Here is a 12,206-nt window from a genome sequence, read left to right as displayed (position 1 = left end):
TATGGGTGACACAACCTCTTCTTTACAGGCGGCAGCCTGGCAACTCCTGCAGAAAGGCCAGCAGAACCCCACTCACACCGGGCCACCCACAAAGCTGTGGCCCCTCACTCCCTCCCACCAGCACAGCCCCGAGACTGCTGACGGGGCAGAGAATATGGAGGCAGGCACAGCTTCAGGGGCTATTGCTGCCTGGAGCGCTGTTTATATTGACCTCAACGAGGCACACCTGGGGAGGGCGGGCCGGCAGGGTAAGGCTGCCCAGGTCAGCTAATCCACAACCCTCAGGGAATCATATTGTTGAAAATGGACCCCGCTAAGGCAGAAGAGAAGCCAAGGGAAAAAAGGACACAATGCCATTTGCAGCACCGTAGATGAGTCTAGAAGTAATCACGTGACTTGTAGTAAGTCAGAAAGTGAAAGACACATATCATATCATATCACTTATAGGTGGTACCTAAAAATGGATACCAGGGCAGATATTTCCACGGAGAAGGGCAATCACAGATTCATTAAACAAACTTATGGTTCACCAATGGAAAGGTGGGAGGATTGGTTTCATTACGATATCGGGGTTAACAGACATATACAAACACAGGTGACATATGTAATCACCAAAGACCTACAGAATACCAAGTGAGGACTACTCAACATTCTGTCATAACGTACATGGGAAAACGATCCCAGGAAGAACAGACATCTGTATATGTGTAAAAGAACCACATCTTCCACACCTACAACAAGCCAAACATTGTAATCAAACTTGCTGTAATAAAAAATAAAAAAATTAAATTAAAAACACGAACAAGAAGTAGTGAGACAAACGTGAGGGGCTTTCTCCTGGCACATTCCATTCTAAACTCCAATCTAGAACACCACTTCAACTGAGGCTCTCTTGCCCTAGCAACCAGATTTGGTAAGGGTGAACTGCTGCCACCTTGTGGCCGTTTCACACAACAGCAGCTTTAATCCCAACGCTAATGGTCAGTTGATATTCAAAATCATTGCAGGCCTTTAAATGACACCTGCCCTGAAAACAAATCCTGGGCTCACATATCGACCAAAAAATTCAAAAGACGTCCATATTTCAAAACGACCATTTCAAAAGGCATATTTTACGCACATTAGTGTTCTGCTTCTTTTCCTTTCTTTCCTTTTTTGTTAAAAAACACGGGAATGGAAAAAGGCATCCCTCAGAATGGGCGAAAATCGTTGCAGACGAATCAATGGACAGAGGTTTAATCTCCAATATATATAAACAACTCATGCAGCTTAATATTAAAAAAACAAACAACCCAATACAAAAATGGGCAGATCTAAAGAGACGTTTCTTCAAAGAAGACATAGAGATGACCAAGATGCACATGAAAAGCTGCTCAACAACACTAATTATTAGAGAAATGCAAATCAAAACTACAATGAGGTATCACCTCACACCTGTTAGAATCGGCATCATCAGAAAATCTACAAACAACCAATTCTGGGGAGGGTGTGGACAAAAGGAGCCCTCTTCCACTATTGGTGGGAATGTAAATTGATACAGTCACTATGGAGAACAGTATGGAGTTTCCTTAAAAAAACTAGAAATAGAATTACCATCTGATCCAGCAATCACACTTCTGGGCATATACCCAGAGAAAACCGTAAATCAAAAAGGCACATTCACCACAATGTTCATTGCAGCACTATTTACAATAGCCAGGTAATGGAAGCAACCTAAATGCCCACAGACAGATGAATGGATAAAGATGTGGTACATATATGAAATGGAATATTACTCGGCCATAAAAAGGAATGAAACTGGGTCATTTGTAGAGACATCGATGTATCGAGAGACTGTCATACGGAGTGAAGTAAGTCAGAAAGAGGAAAACAAATATTGTATATTAATGCATATATGTGGAACCTAAAAAAATGGTACAGATGAACTGGTTTGCAGGGAAGAAATAGAGACACAGATGTAGAGAACCAACGTATGGACACCAAGGGTGGGAAGCCATGGTGTGGTGGTAGTGGGATGAGTTGGGAGTTTGGGATTGACCTGTGTACATGTATATGCATAAAATACATAACTAATAATAACGTGCTGTATAAAAAAATAAATAAAATTAAATTTCAAAATTTTAAAAAATAAAATTTAAAAATAAAACAGAAAAAAGTTCTTCCCGTCACACAAATGTATTTATAGGAATGAATTATTTCCATGCTTATATCTATAAATACATAAAAGAGGAATAAAATCTAACTTGAACCATAAAAGAAAAAAAAACCTGAACCCACGAGTTATACAGAGGAAAACCCTATCAGGGCACTTGCTCCAGTGGTAAACAATTCTGAAATTGGTCAGAGGTGGGGAAGCATCTCCCATACAGCCAGCAACCCACCCCCCATGCAAGGAGCGTCAAAATTGCAATGCTGGGGGACTGTGCCGAGGCATCTGTGAGTAAACGTGAGATAAGCCCCAGGCCAGCTGCTGCTGAACTGTTCCCACCCTTTCCAGGTAAAACACCTGAATATGTACAAGGGCTTGAAAGCCTAGAGGAAGGACCGTGGAGCCACACCAGCGACAGCACGCAGGCCAACTTGGTGCCTGCAGGCCAGCCAGGGTGGTCCTGGCCCCGGGCGCTCTTCCAGAAGCTTTCCATTGCACTGCCTGAGATACCCATCCTGTCCCGGCCTCCACTGCTTTTTTTGCTTCCTCTCCTCTGTCCGGGGAGAAATTCCAGCGGAAGGTATGGGTGACACAACCTCTTCTTTACAGGCGGCAGCCTGTCAACTCCTGCAGAAAGGCCAGCAGAACCCCACTCACACCGGGCCACCCACAAAGCTGTGGCCCCTCACTCCCTCCCAACAGCACAGCCCCGAGACTGCTGACGGGGCAGAGAATATGGAGTCAGGCACAGCTTCAGGGGCTATTGCTGCCTGGAGCGCTGTTTATATTGACCTCAATGAGGCACACCTGGGGAGGGCGGGCCGGCAGTGTAAGGCTGCCCAGGTCAGCTAATCCACAACCCTCAGGGAATCACATTGTTGAAAATGGATCCCGCTAAGGCAGAAGAGAAGCCAAGGGAAAAAAGGACACAATGCCATTTGCAGCACCGTAGATGAGTCTAGAAGTAATCACGTGACTTGTAGTAAGTCAGAAATTGAAAGACACATATCATATCATATCACTTATAGGTGTTACCTAAAAATGGATACCAGGGCAGATATTTCCACGGAGAAGGGCAATCACAGATTCATTAAACAAACTTATGGTTCACCAATGGAAATGTGTGAGCATTGGTTTCATTACGATATCGGGGTTAACAGACATCTACAAACACAGGTGACATATATAATCACCAAAGACCTACAGAATACCAAGAGAGGACTACTCAACATTCTGTCATAACGTACATGGGAAAAGGATCCCAGGAAGAACAGACATCTGTATATGTGTAAAAGAACCACATCTTCCACACCTACAGCAAGCCAAACATTGTAATCAAACTTGCTGTAAGAAAAAATAAAAAATTAAATTAAAAACACGAACAAGAAGTAGTGAGACAAACGTGAGGGGCTTTCTCCTGGCACATTCCATTCTAAACTCCAATCTAGAACACCACTTCCACTGAGGCTCTCTTGCCCTAGTAACCAGATTTGGTAAGGGTGAACTGCTGCCACCTTGTGGCCGTTTCACACAACAGCAGCTTTAATTCCAACGCTAATGGTCAGTTGATATTCAAAATCATTGCAGGCCTGTAAATGACACCTGCCCTGAAAACAAATCCTGGGGTCACATATCGACCAAAAAATTCAAAGGACGTCCATATTTCAAAACGACCGTTTAAAAAGGCATATTTTATGCACATTAGTGTTCTGCTTCTTTTCCTTTCTTTCCTTTTTTGTTAAAAATAACGGGAATGGAAAAAGGCATCCCTCAGAATGGGTGAAAATCGTTGCAGACGAATCAATGGATAGAGGTTTAATCTCCAATATATATAAACAGCTCATGCAGCTTAATATTAAAAAAAACAAACAACCCCAAAAAAATGGGCAGAAGGTCTAAAGAGACGTTTCTTCAAAGGAGACACAGAGATGGCCAAGACGCACATGAAAAGCTGATCAACAGCACTAATTATCAGAGAAATGCAAATCAAAACTACAATGAGGTATCACCTCACAACAGTTAGAATCGGCATCATCAGAAAATCTACAAACAACCAATTCTGGGGAGGGTGTGGACAAAAGGAGCCCTCTTCCACTATTGGTGGGAATGTAAATTGATACGGTCACTATGGAGAACAGTATGGAGTTTCCTTAAAAAAATTAGAAATAGAATTAGCATCTGATCCAGCAATCCCACTTCTGGGCATATACCAGAGAAAACCGTATTTCAAAAAGGCACATTCACCACAATGTTCGTTGCAGCACTATTTACAATAGCCAGGTAATGGAAGCAACCTAAATGCCCACAGACAGATGAATGGATAAAGATGTGGTACATATATAAAATGGAATATTACTCGGTGATAAAAAGGAATGAAACTGGGTCATTTGTAGAGACATCGATGGATCGAGAGACTGTCATACAGAATGAAGTAAGTCAGAAAGAGGAAAACAAATATTGTATATTAATGCGTATATTTGGAACCTTAAATAATGGTACAGATGAACTGGTTTGCAGGGAAGAAATAGAGACACAGAGGTAGAGAACAAACGTATGGACACCAAGTGTGGGAAGCCATGGGGTGGTGGTTGTGGGATGAGTTGGGAGTTTGGGATTGACCTGTGTACATGTATATGCATAAAATACATAACTAATAATAATGTGCGGTATAAAAAAATAAATAAAATTAAATTTCAAAATTTAAAAAAATAAAATTTAAAAATAAAACAGAAAAAAGTTCTTCCCGTCACACAGATGTATTTATAGGAATGAATTATTTCCATGCTTATATCTATAAATACATAAAAGAGGAATAAAATCTAACTTGAACCATAAAAGAAAAAAAAAACCTGAACCCACGAGTTATACAGAGGAAAACCCTATCAGGGCACTTGCTCCAGTGGTAAACAATTCTGAAATTGGTCAGAGGTGGGGAACCATCTCCCATACAGCCATTAACCCACCCCCCACGCAAGGAGCGTCCTCATTGCAAAGCTGGTGGACCGTGCCGAGGCATCTGTGAGAAAACGTGAGCTGAGCCCCAGGCCAGCTGCTGCTGAACTGTTCCCACCCTTTCCAGGTAAAACACCTGAATATGTACAAGGGATTGAAAGCCTAGAGGAAGGACCGTGGAGCCACAACAGCAACAGCACGCAGGCCAAATTGGTGCCTTCCGGCCTGCCAGGGTGGTCCTGGCCCCGGGCGCTCTTCCAGAAGCTTTCCATTGCCCTGCCTGAGATACCCCTCTTGTCCCGGACCCCACTGCTTTTTTCCTTCCTCACCACTGTCCGTAGAGAAATTCCAGTGGAAGGTATGGGTGACACAACCTCTTCTTTACAGGCGGCAGCTTGGCAACTCCTGCAGAAAGGCCAGCAGAACCCCACTCACACCGGGCCACCCACAAAGCTGTGGCCCCTCACTCCCTCCCACCAGCACAGCCCCAAGACTGCTGACGGGGCAGAGAATATGGAGTCAGGCACAGCTTCAGGGGCTATTGCTGCCTGGAGCGCTGTTTATATTGACCTCAACGAGGCACAGCTGGGGAGGGCGGGCCGGCAGGGTAAGGCTGCCCAGGTCAGCTAATCCACAACCCTCAGGGAATCACATTGTTGAATATGGACCCCGCTAAGGCAGAAGAGAAGCCAAGGGAAAAAAGGATACAATGCCATTTGCAGCACCGTAGATGAGTCTAGAAGTAATCACGTGACTTGTAGTAAGTCAGAAAGTGAAAGACACATATCATATCATATCACTTATAGGTGTTACCTAAAAATGGATACCAGGGCAGATATTTCCACGGAGAAGGGCAATCACAGATTCATTAAACAAACTTATGGTTCACCAATGGAAAGGTGTGAGGATTGGTTTCATTACGATATCGGGGTTAACAGACATATACAAACACAGGTGACATATATAATCACCAAAGACCTACAGAATACCAAGAGAGGACTACTCAACATTCTGTCTTAACGTACATGGGAAAAGGATCCCAGGAAGAACAGTCATCTGTATATGTGTAAAAGAACCACATCTTCCACACCTACAACAAGCCAAACATTGTAATCAAACTTGCTGTAATAAAAAATAAAAAATTAAATTAAAAACACGAACAAGAAGTAGTGAGACAAACGTGAGGGGCTTTCTCCTGGCACATTCCATTCTAAACTCCAATCTAGAACACCACTTCCACTGAGGCTCTCTTGCCCTAGTAACCAGATTTGGTAAGGGTGAACTGCTGCCACCTTGTGGCCTTTTCACACAACAGCAGCTTTAATCCCAACTCTAATGGTCAGTTGATATTCAAAATCATTGCAGGCCTGTAAATGACACCTGCCCTGAAAACAAATCCTGGGGTCACATATCGACCAAAAAATTCAAAGGACGACCATATTTCAAAACGACCGTTTCAAAAGGCATATTTTACGCACATTAGTGTTCTGCTTCTTTTCCTTTCTTTCCTTTTTTGTTAAAAAACACGGGAATGGAAAAAGGCATCCCTCAGAATGGGCGAAAATCGTTGCAGACGAATCAATGGACAGAGGTTTAATCTCCAATATATATAAACAGCTCATGCAGCTTAATATTAAAAAAACAAACAACCCAATAATAATGGGCAGAAGATCTAAAGAGACGTTTCTTCAAAGGAGACACAGAGATGGCCAAGATGCACATGAAAAGCTGCTCAACAGCACTAATTATTAGAGAAATGCAAATCAAAACTACAATGAGGTATCACCTCACACCTGATAGAATCGGCATCATCAGAAAATCTACAAACAACCAACTCTGGGTAGGGTGTGGACAAAAGGAGCCCTCTTCCACTATTCGTGGGAATGTAAATTGATACAGTCACTATGGAGAACAGTATGGAGTTTCCTTAAAATAATTAGAAATAGAATTAATATCTGATCCAGCAATCCCACTTCTGGGCATATACCAGAGAAAACCGTATTTCAAAAAGGCATATTCACCACAATGTTCGTTGCAGCACTATTTACAATAGCCAGGTAATGGAAGCAACCTAAATGCCCACAGACAGATGAATGGATAAAGATGTGGTACATATATAAAATGGAATATTTCTCGGCCATAAAAAGGAATGAAATTGGGTCATTTGTAGAGACATCGATGGATCGAGAGACTGTCATACAGAGTGAAGTAAGTCAGAAAGAGGAAAACAAATATTGTATATTAATGCATATATGTGGAACCTAAAAAAATGGTACAGATGAACTGGTTTGCAGGGAAGAAATAGAGACACAGAGGTAGAGAAAAAACGTATGGACACCAAGTGTGGGAAGCCATGGGGTGGTGGTGGTGGGATGAGTTCGGAGATTGGGATTGACCTGTATACATGTATATGCATAAAATACATAACTAATAATAACCTGCTGTATAAAAACATAAATAAAATTAAATTTCAAAATTTTAAACAATAAAATTTAAAAATAAAACAGAAAAAAGATCTTCCCGTCACACAGATGTATTTATAGGAATGAATTATTTCCATGCTTATATTTATAAATACATAAATGAGGAATAAAATCTAACTTGAACCATAAAAGAAAAAAAAAGTGAACCCACGCGTTATACAGGGGAAAACCCTATCAGGGCACTTGCTCCAGTGGTAAACAATTCTGAAATTGGTCAGAGGTGGGGAACCATCTCCCATACAGCCAGCAACTCACCCCCCATGCAAGGAGCGTCCTCATTGCAAAGCTGGGGGACTGTGCCGAGGCATCTGTGAGTAAACGTGAGCTGAGCCCCAGGCCAGCTGATGCTGAACTGTTCCCACCCTTTCCAGGTAAAACACCTGAATATGTACAAGGGCTTGAAAGCCTAGAGGAAGGACCGTGGAGCCACACCAGCGACAGCACGCAGGTCAACTTGGTGCCTGCAGGCCAGCCAGGGTGGTCCTGGCCCCGGGCGCTCTTCCAGAAGCTTTCCATTGCCCTGCCTGAGATACCCCTCCTGTCCCGGACCCCACTGCTTTTTTCCTTCCTCACCTCTGTCTGGAGAGAAATTCCAGCGGAAGGTATGGGTGACACATCCTCTTCTTTACATGCGGCAGCCTGGCAACTCCTGCAGAAAGGCCAGCAGAACCCCACTCACACCGGGCCACCCACAAAGCTGTGGCCCCTCACATCCTCCCAGCAGCACAGCCCCGAGACTGCTGACGGGGCAGAGAATATGGAGTCAGGCACAGCTTCAGGGGCTATTGCTGCCTGGAGCGCTGTTTATATTGACCTCAACGAGGCACACCTGGGGAGGGCGGGCCGGCAGTGTAAGGCTGCCCAGGTCAGCTAATCCACAACCCTCAGGGAATCACATTGTTGAAAATGGACCCTGCTAAGGCAGAAGAGAAGCCAAGGGAAAAAAGGACACAATGCCATTTGCAGCACCGTAGATTAGTCTAGAAGTAATCACGTGACTTGTAGTAAGTCAGAAAGTGAAAGACACATATCATATCACTTATAGGTGTTACCTAAAAATGGATACCAGGGCAGATATTTCCACGGAGAAGGGCAATCACAGATTCATTAAACAAACTTATGGTTCACCAATGGAAAGGTGTGAGGATTGGTTTCATTACGATATCGGGGTTAACAGACATATACAAACACAGGTGACATATATAATCACCAAAGACCTACAGAATACCAAGAGAGGACTACTCAACATTCTGTCTTAACGTACATGGGAAAAGGATCCCAGGAAGAACAGTCATCTGTATATGTGTAAAAGAACCACATCTTCCACACCTACAACAAGCCAAACATTGTAATCAAACTTGCTGTAATAAAAAATAAAAAATTAAATTAAAAACACGAACAAGAAGTAGTGAGACAAACGTGAGGGGCTTTCTCCTGGCACATTCCATTCTAAACTCCAATCTAGAACACCACTTCCACTGAGGCTCTCTTGCCCTAGTAACCAGATTTGGTAAGGGTGAACCGCTGCCACCTTGTGGCCGTTTCACACAACAGCAGCTTTAATCCCAACGCTAATGGTCAGTTGATATTCAAAATCATTGCAGGCCTGTAAATGACACCTGCCCTGAAAACAAATCCTGGGGTCACATATCGACCAAAAAATTCAAAGGACGTCCATATTTCAAAACGACCGTTTCAAAAGGCATATTTTACGCACATTAGTGTTCTGCTTCTTTTCCTTTCTTTCCTTTTTTGTTAAAAAACACGGGAATGGAAAAAGGCATCCCTCAGAATGGGCGAAAATCATTGCAGACGAATCAATGGACAGAGGTTTAATCTCCAATATATATAAACAGCTCATGCAGCTTAATATTAAAAAAACAAACAACCCAAAAAAAAAATGGGCAGAAGATCTAGAGGCATTTCTTCAAAGGAGACACAGAGATGGCTAAGACGCACATGAAAAGCTGCTCAACAGCACTAATTATTAGAGAAATGCAAATCAAAACTACAATGAGGTATCACCTCACACATGATAGAATCGGCATCATCAGAAAATCTACAAACAACCAACTCTGGGGAGGGTGTGGACAAAAGGAGCACTCTTCCACTATTCGTGGGAATGTAAATTGATACAGTCACTATGGAGAACAGTATGGAGTTTCCTTAAAAAAATTAGAAATAGAATTACCATCTGATCCAGCAATCCCACTTCGGGGCATATACCCAGAGAAAACCGTATTTCAAAAAGACACATTCACCACAATGTTCGTTGCAGCACTATTTACAATAGCCAGGTAATGGAAGCAACCTAAATGCCCACAGACAGATGAATGGATAAAGATGTGGTACATATATAAAATGGAATATTACTCGGCCATTAAAAGGAATGAAATTGGGTCATTTGTAGAGACATCGATGGATCGAGAGACTGTCATACAGAGTGAAGTAAGTCAAAAAGTGGAAAACAAATATTGTATATTAATGCATATATGTGGAACCTAAAAAAATGGTACAGATGAACTGGTTTGCAGTGAAGAAAAGAGACACAGAGGTAGAGAACAAACGTATGGACACCAAGTGTGGGAAGCCATGGGGTGGTGGTGGTGGGATGAGTTGGGAGTTTGGGATTGACCTGTATACATGTATATGCATAAAATACATAACTAATAATAACGTGCTGTATAAAAAAATAAATAAAATTAAATTTCAAAATTTTAAAAAATAAAATTTAAAAATAAAACAGAAAAATGTTCTTCCCGTCACACAGATGTATTTATAGGATTGAATTATTTCCATGCTTATATCTATAAATACATAAAAGAGGAATAAAATCTAACTTGAACCATAAAAGAAAAAAAAACCTGAACCCACGAGTTATACAGAGGAAAACCCTATCAGGGCACTTGCTCCAGTCATAAACAATTCTGAAATTGGTCAGGGGTGGGGAAGCATCTCCCATACAGCCATCAACACACCCCCCACGCAAGGAGCGTCCTCATTCCAAAGCTGGGGGACCGTGCCGAGGCATCTGTGAGTAAACGTGAGCTGAGCCCCAGGCCAGCTGCTGCTGAACTGTTCCCACCCTTTCCAGGTAAAACACCTGAATATGTACAAGGGCTTGAAAGCCTAGAGGAAGGACTGTGGAGCCACACCAGTGACAGCACGCAGGCCAACTTGGTGCCTGCAGGCCAGCCAGGGTGGTCCTGGCCCCGGGCGCTCTTCCAGAAGCTTTCCATTGCCCTGCCTGAGATACCCCTACTGTCCCGGCCCCCACTGCTTTTTTCCTTCCTCACCTCTGTCCGGAGAGAAATTCCAGCGGAAGGTATGGGTGACACAACCTCTTCTTTTACAGGCGGCAGCCTGGCAACTCCTGCAGAAAGGCCAGCAGAACCCCACTCACACCGGGCCACCCACAAAGCTGTGGCCCCTCACTCCCTCCCACCAGCACAGCCCCGAGACTGCTGACGGGGCAGAGAATATGGAGTCAGGCACAGCTTCAGGGGCTATTGCTGCCTGGAGCGCTGTTTATATGGACCTCAACAAGGCACACCGGGGGAGGGCGGGCCGGCAGGGTAAGGCTGCCCAGGTCAGCTAATCCACAACCCTCAGGGAATCACATTGTTGAAAATGGACCCCGCTAAGGCAGAAGAGAAGCCAAGGGAAAAAAGGACACAATGCCATTTGCAGCACCGTAGATGAGTCTAGAAGTAATCACGTGACGTGTAGTAAGTCAGAAAGTGAAAGACACATATCATATCATATCACTTATAGGTGTTACCTAAAAATGGATACCAGGGCAGGTATTTCCACGGAGAATGGCAATCACAGATTCATTAAACAAACTTATGGTTCACCAATGGAAAGGTGTGAGGATTTGTTTCATTACGATATCGGGGTTAACAGACATATAAAAACACAGGTGACATATATAATCACCAAAGACCTACAGAATACCAAGAGAGGACTACTCAACATTCTGTCATAACGTACATGGGAAAAGGATCCCAGGAAAAACAGACATCTGTATATGTGTAAAAGAACCACATCTTCCACACCTACAACAAGCCAAACATTGTAATCAAACATGCTGTAATAAAAAATAAAAAATTAAATTAAAAACACGAACAAGAAGTAGTGAGACAAACGTGAGGGGCTTTCTCCTGGCACATTCCATTCTAAACTCCAATCTAGAACACCACTTCCACTGAGGCTCTCTTGCCCTAGTAACCAGATTTGGTAAGGGTGAACTGCTGCCACCTTGTGGCCGTTTCACACAACAGCAGCTTTAATCCCAACGCTAATGGTCAGTTGATATTCAAAATCATTGCAGGCCTGTAAATGACACCTGCCCTGAAAACAAATCCTGGGGTCACATATCGACCAAAATATTCAAAGGACGTCCATATTTAAAAACGACCGTTTCAAAAGGCATATTTTACGCACATTAGTGTTCTGCTTCTTTTCCTTTCTTTCCTTTTTTGTTAAAAAAACACGGGAATGGAAAAAGGCCTCCCTCAAAATGGGCGAAAATCATTGCAGATGAATCAATGGACAGAGGTTTAATCTCCAATATATATAAACAGCTCATGCAGCTTAATATTAAAAAAACAAACAACCCC

This window comes from Mesoplodon mirus, assembly GCF_964341445.2.
Source record: "Mesoplodon mirus genome assembly, chromosome: 10".
Taxonomy (NCBI): Eukaryota; Metazoa; Chordata; class Mammalia; order Artiodactyla; family Ziphiidae; genus Mesoplodon; species Mesoplodon mirus.
The sequence above is the reverse complement of the archived record's forward strand: the minus strand, read 5'-3'. Positions refer to the sequence as shown.